The sequence below is a fragment of the Lactuca serriola genome, chromosome 1, assembly GCF_051521515.1.
Source record: "Lactuca serriola cultivar US96UC23 chromosome 1, Lser_US96UC23_V15, whole genome shotgun sequence".
In the NCBI taxonomy this organism is placed as follows: domain Eukaryota; kingdom Viridiplantae; phylum Streptophyta; class Magnoliopsida; order Asterales; family Asteraceae; genus Lactuca; species Lactuca serriola.
Window position 1 is genome coordinate 114,304,357 of NC_136408.1, and position 8,148 is coordinate 114,312,504.

Below are 8,148 nucleotides of genomic sequence, written 5' to 3' on the forward strand. Positions count from 1 at the left end.
AATTACATTACATCATGTATTAAGAATCTCCAAATAGGAACTTAATAGAGTTAGACAGCGGACTTTACCTAAAGTAGAGTCAAACTTTTTGACTTTACCATCCTTCCAATCTTTCAGGTGAATATGGAAGCTTCGCAACCAATGCCCCTTCTCTTGCCAATAGAAACATATGGAATCTTTGCGAATGGTACACATGACTATCTCAGACTTATCCTTTATCTTTACTATTTGGTCAATTGACTTGACCATGGCCAATCCCTTTCCATTGGGAAGTGAATGGTTTTTTGGACTTCCAATGTTACCATTGTCAATATCCATGTAATTTTGGGGAGTAGATCTTCCAATCAAATTTGCTTTACCAGTGCGCCAAATCATTGTTGATTCAGCAGCAACAAGCAAATAGGCAAGATCGATAAGGGTCATGTCGTGATTTGTCATGTAGTAGTCCTTAATGAACTCACTATATGACTCATGGAGTGACTGAAGAACCAATTCAATAGCCAACATCCTTGAGACATCGACTCCTAACATTCCCAACCTATCAATGTGTGACTTCATCTCCAAGACATGTGTACACACAGACCTTCCATCTTGGTGTTTGCTAGCCAATAGGGCTTGAGTGACCTTGAACTTTTCAAGTCTTTGAACTTGTGGGTTAGGGAGAATTATTGGAGGAGGTAGAGGAAGTGAAGTTCCACTACAACATGAAGAAGGGATTAACCTTTAACCTTGATCGTCTTGTGGATTAAATATTTTTCCAAAAGGATAAAGAAGACCATAGTTGTCAGAACTAGACATCTATAAGGGAGAAATTCAAGTTAGTTTATTTAAGTCTTGAATATAACACCCAAATGAAATATTAAGGCTAGGACCCAACACAATATTTTACAATTTGGAAGAGGGATTTCGTAATCCAATTGCAAAATATTTGAAGGTAGGTAAATGACGATTTACTAATTTCCACCATGAAAAACAAAAATGAACTTTAGGTTTTAAATGAATTGAAATTACTAGATCTTTTGAGATTCATTGAACTTTTCAATGGCATGTTTAAATCACGATTGTGCCCTTCAAGTTTGTGAATGGGATGCCGAGGATCACAAACAAGGTGTGAATAACCATGCAAATTAGCTTCGTACTCTCGATGTCATTTATCACCTAATCAATGTGTCGGTTAACAGCACACACTCCATTGATCTATGACAAACATCGAGCTACCCTTGGCCACCCTTGTTAGTCCAAGTTAGTATGCCGGTTAACCACACACACTCCACTAACGACTTGGCAAGGTGCAAAGTGCAGTTTCATGGGTTAGCACCAAATACACATTTTTCCTAAGTAACTAAGATTAGGAATTTATAAATATTTAGTTACTTGGTATTTTCATTATACTTTTAATTAGAATTAATGTCCTATCCTACCCTTTTCGCTAACGACCCTCCACCAGTCAAGGAAGCGGTGGGTGAGAGTGGACACCTATTAAACCACCATTTTATTGGTAGTAACCTTATACCCCCCTTATAGATCGGCTTCATGAATGAGGCCTACTAACGGTAAGACTGACTTTTTATCTTATACATAGATAATTATTAAACCTTTAATTTTATATAGTATAAGGGTGTATTTTAAACTTTTAAAATACTAGATGGTTTAATCTATTAATAAATTATACTCTTAATTTGATTAAACTTAAACCATGTCATTATGGAATTATTAATTCTCTTTTAATTAAAAACCTTAATTAATTTAATAAAGTCTATAAGGTGCAATTTGAGCTACTCAAATACTTCAAGGTTCCAAATATAAAAAATTCAAAATTAAAAACTATTTAATTAATTTTTTTAATTTTTGAACCGAAGCGTTAAACCTTTTTAATTAAAAGAGTTTCTTAATTTGAAACTTTTTAGATACCAAAACTTAAGCACAAGTTTTGTAACTATTGAAAAACCTTTAGATTTCCATAACTTATGAGTTTAATGTGGTTTTTATGGAAAAACTTTGCATGTTCCATAACTTGAGGACAAGTTATGGAGGACTTTAAAGAACATTTAGATCAATATTTTAACAAATAAAAAATATCATATAATTTATCTATGATTTAGTTAAACTCATAAACTCAATACAATTCGTACCAACAATTTTCAAGAAATTAGCCTATCATTTAAACTAATACAAATCTTGAAATTGTGACAATTATCTTTTAATTGGTTAAGGATAATAATTACCATACCAAAAAAATCAAATTTTATGAACTAAAACATTTTGCAGTAATGATCCTAATCCAAAACAGGCCAAAAATCCCAAAAATCTGCCATCAGAAGCATCAAATATAACTGGAGACAATCCTAGGCTCTGATACAATTTTTGGGTTTTTGTATACTACAACATCCTATGGGGTGATGGATTTTAGCCATAAGAACATCCTATGTGCTCATACAAACCCTAATGCTTGGATCTAGGTTTCTCTATTGTACATGCAATTGATCCAAGACTATAAACCCTAGTTCTAGCATACAAGTAATCATATTAACATAAGAATGGGTTTAAGTTATTACATTGATTGTTATGTAGAAATAACAATCCCAAATCCTCCTTGTATTGACTTTAGAAAGCTTAGAGTCACAAATGTCACTCCTCTAATGGTTCACAAACACCAAGAGCAAGAGGATGAAGAGGAGAAAAGAAGGAGGCTGCCCAAAACGTGTGGAAACCCTAGAAGAAGTCTTGTCCACGTTTTGGATGCTATTAGGGTTATCTAACAAGGAAACCCTAATTTGGATGCTTAAGCCCTAAGCAACCCATGGTCTCCCTCCTTAAAGGCCTTTGGACGATTTCTAATGGGTTTCCCCATAGAATTCGTCCACCCCTTTAATATGGAGTCCATTAGCTCAATATTCAACTATCATACAATTGACAGTTCTAGTCCCAAACTTAATTCTTATTAATTCTTGACTAATATTAATTAAACAATATGATTTCTCCTTTAATATATTATTCTCATAATATATTAATAAATCATATTTAATCCTTTCTCTCCATTATTCATCCTATCAAGTTTCTTTGGTGAAGGCAACCCAAAAGGACCATGCACCATCGGGTCAAGTACATACCAAAATAGTTATGGACTTAGACACTAATCCAATAGTCTCCCACTTGGATAAGTCTAATAACTATTATGCGTATGACTTCAGATCCTGATCTGCAATCGTAGCTTTCCAAATCCGCTGTCAACTCTGATCTTATCAGATACGCGTGTCCTTAAGATAAGGGATCATATATTCCTCCATTCTAGATATCGTATAGACTGAGACATCGCTTTTATCCTACTTTGGATAAAAGGAACAGATAAACTTTGACTTAATGGTCGCTTGCACTCACTCACTAAATCACACACAACAATATGTTTTATAACACCAAGTTACTGGTGCGTTTACATATTATCAATGTGTAACCGACTCGCAAGATACAACTCACACATCTCAGTTTCAAGAATATAAGATATTATCGTCTCACCAATCACTTATGATAACAATCCATGAAGTGATCCAAGTGAGCGTGGGTTTAATCCAATGCTCAAATCATATTCATAAGCACTCATGAACGTTACAGCAAACATTTGCTTATGTCTAATTCTCTTTAGACAATCCACACACCAATTCATGACAGTCTTCATTCATATCTACTTTCAACATATGAACGACTGTGGCCCGTTTGAATAATTTGACTGTTCTGAACCAATTAAATTATTCAGGAAGTCAAAACATGCAAAGTGAAACACAAGAATAATACTAATCACATATGGCCTCAAACCTTTGATTATAAATAAAACACCTTTTATTTATCACCATATCGATTACTCATTATTTGTTGTTTCGGGTAATCAACTTCTTACTTGAATTACAACACTTGTCCCATGCTCTTAGCATGCACATAATGTTTACCTACGGTTCTTATTTTGTGAAATATATCAAATGAAGACATTTCCAATCAAACTGATTTCACAACTCCTAATCCATTTTCATAAGTGAAAGAATATCAAATTCTTTCCACTTATGGAATATATTAGATTCTAACATTTTATGCAATGATCCTTTCATAATGTCACTGCACTAAAGTCACAATGACTATTGCCAATGAAATTACAAAGTCCTTTATTGGAGATTGTTACAAGACAATTCCTTAGATATGATGTCTCTCACTCAAAGTACATTCCTTTGATTCTCAATATCCAATTCCCAATATGGAAACGTTTCCATATTTTCCATATGACAACTCATTCTTAATAGAATCCTTTCTATTCATAATAATGTCGATATGGTCCATCCAATACTATACTTCCAACTACTCACAAGCGACCAATCCTCGGCAAACTTTGGATTGTCCTTTGATAGTTGTCTAATTATCTTAGTCAAAACAGATTCTTGTCCTTTTCCCTCTAAATGCACTAGACATTTGGAAAATTTTAGAATGGTCAAATATTATAGCATTTGTCATCGATCCTATACCCGAAGCGTATGCGACACGATGCATAATGTCTTACATTAAGATTCGATACTTTATCAAACTTCTGCCATAATATTTCATGTGCTACGTTCTCTCAATTCGAAATATGAAGAGGAATGTCGTAATCATAATCTAATTTTAAGAACGCACTATGTTTCATTGACTAAATTTATTAACAGTCCATAACCTAAGCCTTTAGATTTGAAAAGAAGCATAATATTCTCTCCCTTAATTATAGCAAAACAACTTTACAACCATTGCGACTTTGCAAAGTATAACTCTTGTTTTCTATAATTAATATTGCTAACTTGCAATACTTTCCTTAATAATCATGAAATCATAACATTTATGCTCCCACTATCACGATGATTATTATAAACATAACACTTATGCTCCTACTAGCTTTGACATGTATTCAGAAACAACTTAACTTTCAGAAAAACAATGCTTATTGAATTTCTTTAAGTTCATATTTCTAATACCTAATGCTTTGATAATCTTTTATCAATGCTTCTTAAACTTATACACCTTTGCCTTAGATAGCACATATGTGTGTCTTAAACAATTCAGACTAATTGCCAAATCTCATAATTCGAATCATGGAAAGGGATACCATAACCATAATCGAATTCGAGAATACAATTTTCACAATTACTATCTTCTTAAAATCTTTCTTAGTGAAAGCATTTCCTCACAGTCATTTTCATGAAGGAAGGAATCTTATGACACTTAGATTTTAATGGTGTATGTGTTCTTATCCATGTGAATTTGTCAAAACCAAAGTTTACGACAAATTCAAACTCATATGGACCGAACTTTCATAATCTTGATTTCTTGCCTTATGGTAACATAGCTGCCCACCATGTCTTCCAAGTAGTTAAGCAGCTCACCCTTTCCAATCAATGTACTTTCAATTGATCAACGTCCTTGCCTTTTATGCATTCAAATGAGAACTCATAGGGCTCACATGCATAATTAACTCAATTGGAACGGCACAGAAACAAGGTAATATCAACAAGATAGGTTATAAACCTCTACTCGTGTGCTAGTGATGATCGATAAGGTTTATTCTTGATTTGTTCTTGAAACCTTTCAAGACCATTAAGACTCTCACTGACTCCTTGACATATAAGATTCTCTTGTCAATAAACATTTCTTGACAAACAAATATTCAAGAGTTAGTGCAGCCTTTATCAAGACAAAACATTTCATAAAATTGGTCCTAGTTGGTCTTTGTCTTATCCAAGACATCACAACTTTCTAATTTCAAATGTGTGAGAATAGGAAAGCCCTTTTCCAAATGTTATAAACCTTCCTAAGACTTGTCACTTAATGTCACAATCTTAACTCTAAGACTTGTTTCGGAATGAAGTATGATTGACTTCTTGATTTAACCATTTCTTCAATTCTTGATTCCTCTTCTTATACATACACTTGTACTAAGATTTATTTAGAGGATCAATTGAGATATGGTTCTTAATCATTAAGTCATATCACAAAGCATAAAAGGTACTCTCCCTTCTTCTTAGAATAGTGAAACTTTTATCTTTCTGCCTACTTGATTCTTCTTATTCGTTCTGCTATTGATTTAAACCTTTTTCAATCAATTCAAAATTACACTTAATCTTATAAGCATAATCATATTTTCTAAACCTTTAGTAAATCATGATGAATACCTTTGTTACTCTTGTGGTGGATTTGATCAACACACAACTTTGTGTACTTGATCTACTAGTCTTTCACTTGACACTTTGTCAACGAATTAGTCTAATTTCCAAATATGAAATTTCTCATTCATCATGCAACCAAGTTGCATGATTCCAAGTTTCTGTCCACTTGAAACTTGGGTGATGAGAAACTTTCCATATTTGGTAAATTCTTGACATTTCCACTATTAACATAATCAAGAATCACATCCATTCGTTGTATAAATATGCATACAACCCTTTCTCTCCATTATTCATCTTATCAAGTTGCTTTGGTGAAGGCAATCCAAAACGACCATGCACCATCGGGTCAAGTACACACCAAAATAGTTATGGACTTAGACACTAATCCAACATGGGGCACATACAACCCTAAATGCTTTGGATCTATGTTTTGTTTAATTATACATGCAATATTGTTTCCAAAGCATTAAGCCTACAACTAGCATAAAATTGACATAAACAACATAGAATTGAGTTATGAAATTTCCTCTATGTTGTAGCTTGTAGTTTTGGCCTTTCTGAACTTAGCACCTCAAATTTGATGCCTCAAATGGTTCACAAACACCATGAACAAAGGAGAACTTGAGAGAGAGGCGACTTAGCACAAAAAATCGTTTATCACTCTTCTTAGAATGCATGGGGCCGATTTTGGTGACTATGGGTTCCTTTTATAATGTGGCAAAGTCTAGGGTTACATCCATGCAAACCCTAATTCACATGACCCTTCATATTACTTAGGCTCCATGGGCTAAACCTCCATGGACAATCCATATTGGTTTATCCCATCCTAAATAACCATGGATCATTAGCCCACACTATAAGAATCATTGATTTACATAATTAGTCCCCGTATATTTAATTAGTCTCTTTTGATCATTAAATTAATTCTTGATCAAGAATAATTAAATAATATAATTTCATATTAATATATTAGAACTTATAATATATTAATAAATCACAAATAACCTCTTCTCAAAATTCCATCCTATCAAATTGCTCTGGTGAAGGTAACCCAAATAGACCATGTTACTCTCGGCTTAAGTACATACCAATTATAGTTATGGGCTTAGACACCTAATCCAACACCTTCTTCATTGGAATAAGATTCACGATATGGGCGACCGTCTCTACGGAATACCCCAAGAAATTAATTGGAAAAGAAGCTTAACTCATCATGGAACGAACCATATCTAGTAAGGTTCGATTACACCTCTCAACCACACCATTAAGTTGTGGTGTTCTTGGAGGAGTTAATTGTGAACGATTCCACATTCCTTGAGATAGTCGTGGAACTCGATACTAAGATACTCATCACCTATGTCAGATTTGAGCATCTTTATCTTCCTACCAAATTGATTGTCGACCTTGTGCTTAAACTCTTTGAACTTTTCAAAGGTTTTCGATTATGTTTGATTTAGTAGATATAACCATACCTACTATAATCATCGGTAAATGTCACGTAGTATCGATTAGCATATATTATGGTGGATCTAAATGGTTCACACTCATCTATATGGATTAGGTCCAAAAATCCTTCACTTCTTTCACATCTTCCAGTGAAACGCAATTTTGTCATCTTTCCCAACATACAAGATTCATATTCTTCATCTGTTGTAAGATCAAATGATTCCAACACTCCATCCTTTAGGAGTTTGGCAATGTGTTTCTTGTTTATGTGCCCAAGACGAAAATGCCACAAACATGCTTTGTCCACACCATTGGACGAATCAATATGAAACACATTATTGCCTAGGTTATCAACACAAGTCATAGTTTCACACACACTATTACAAGGTAAAGATTCAAACATAAAAAGGCAATTATCGTAAGCAAAAAAAGAACAAACTTCATTATCAAACGAATATCTAAAACCTTGTATGAATAGTGCATAAAATGAAATAATGTTCTTTGTCATATCTAACGAATAACAACAATT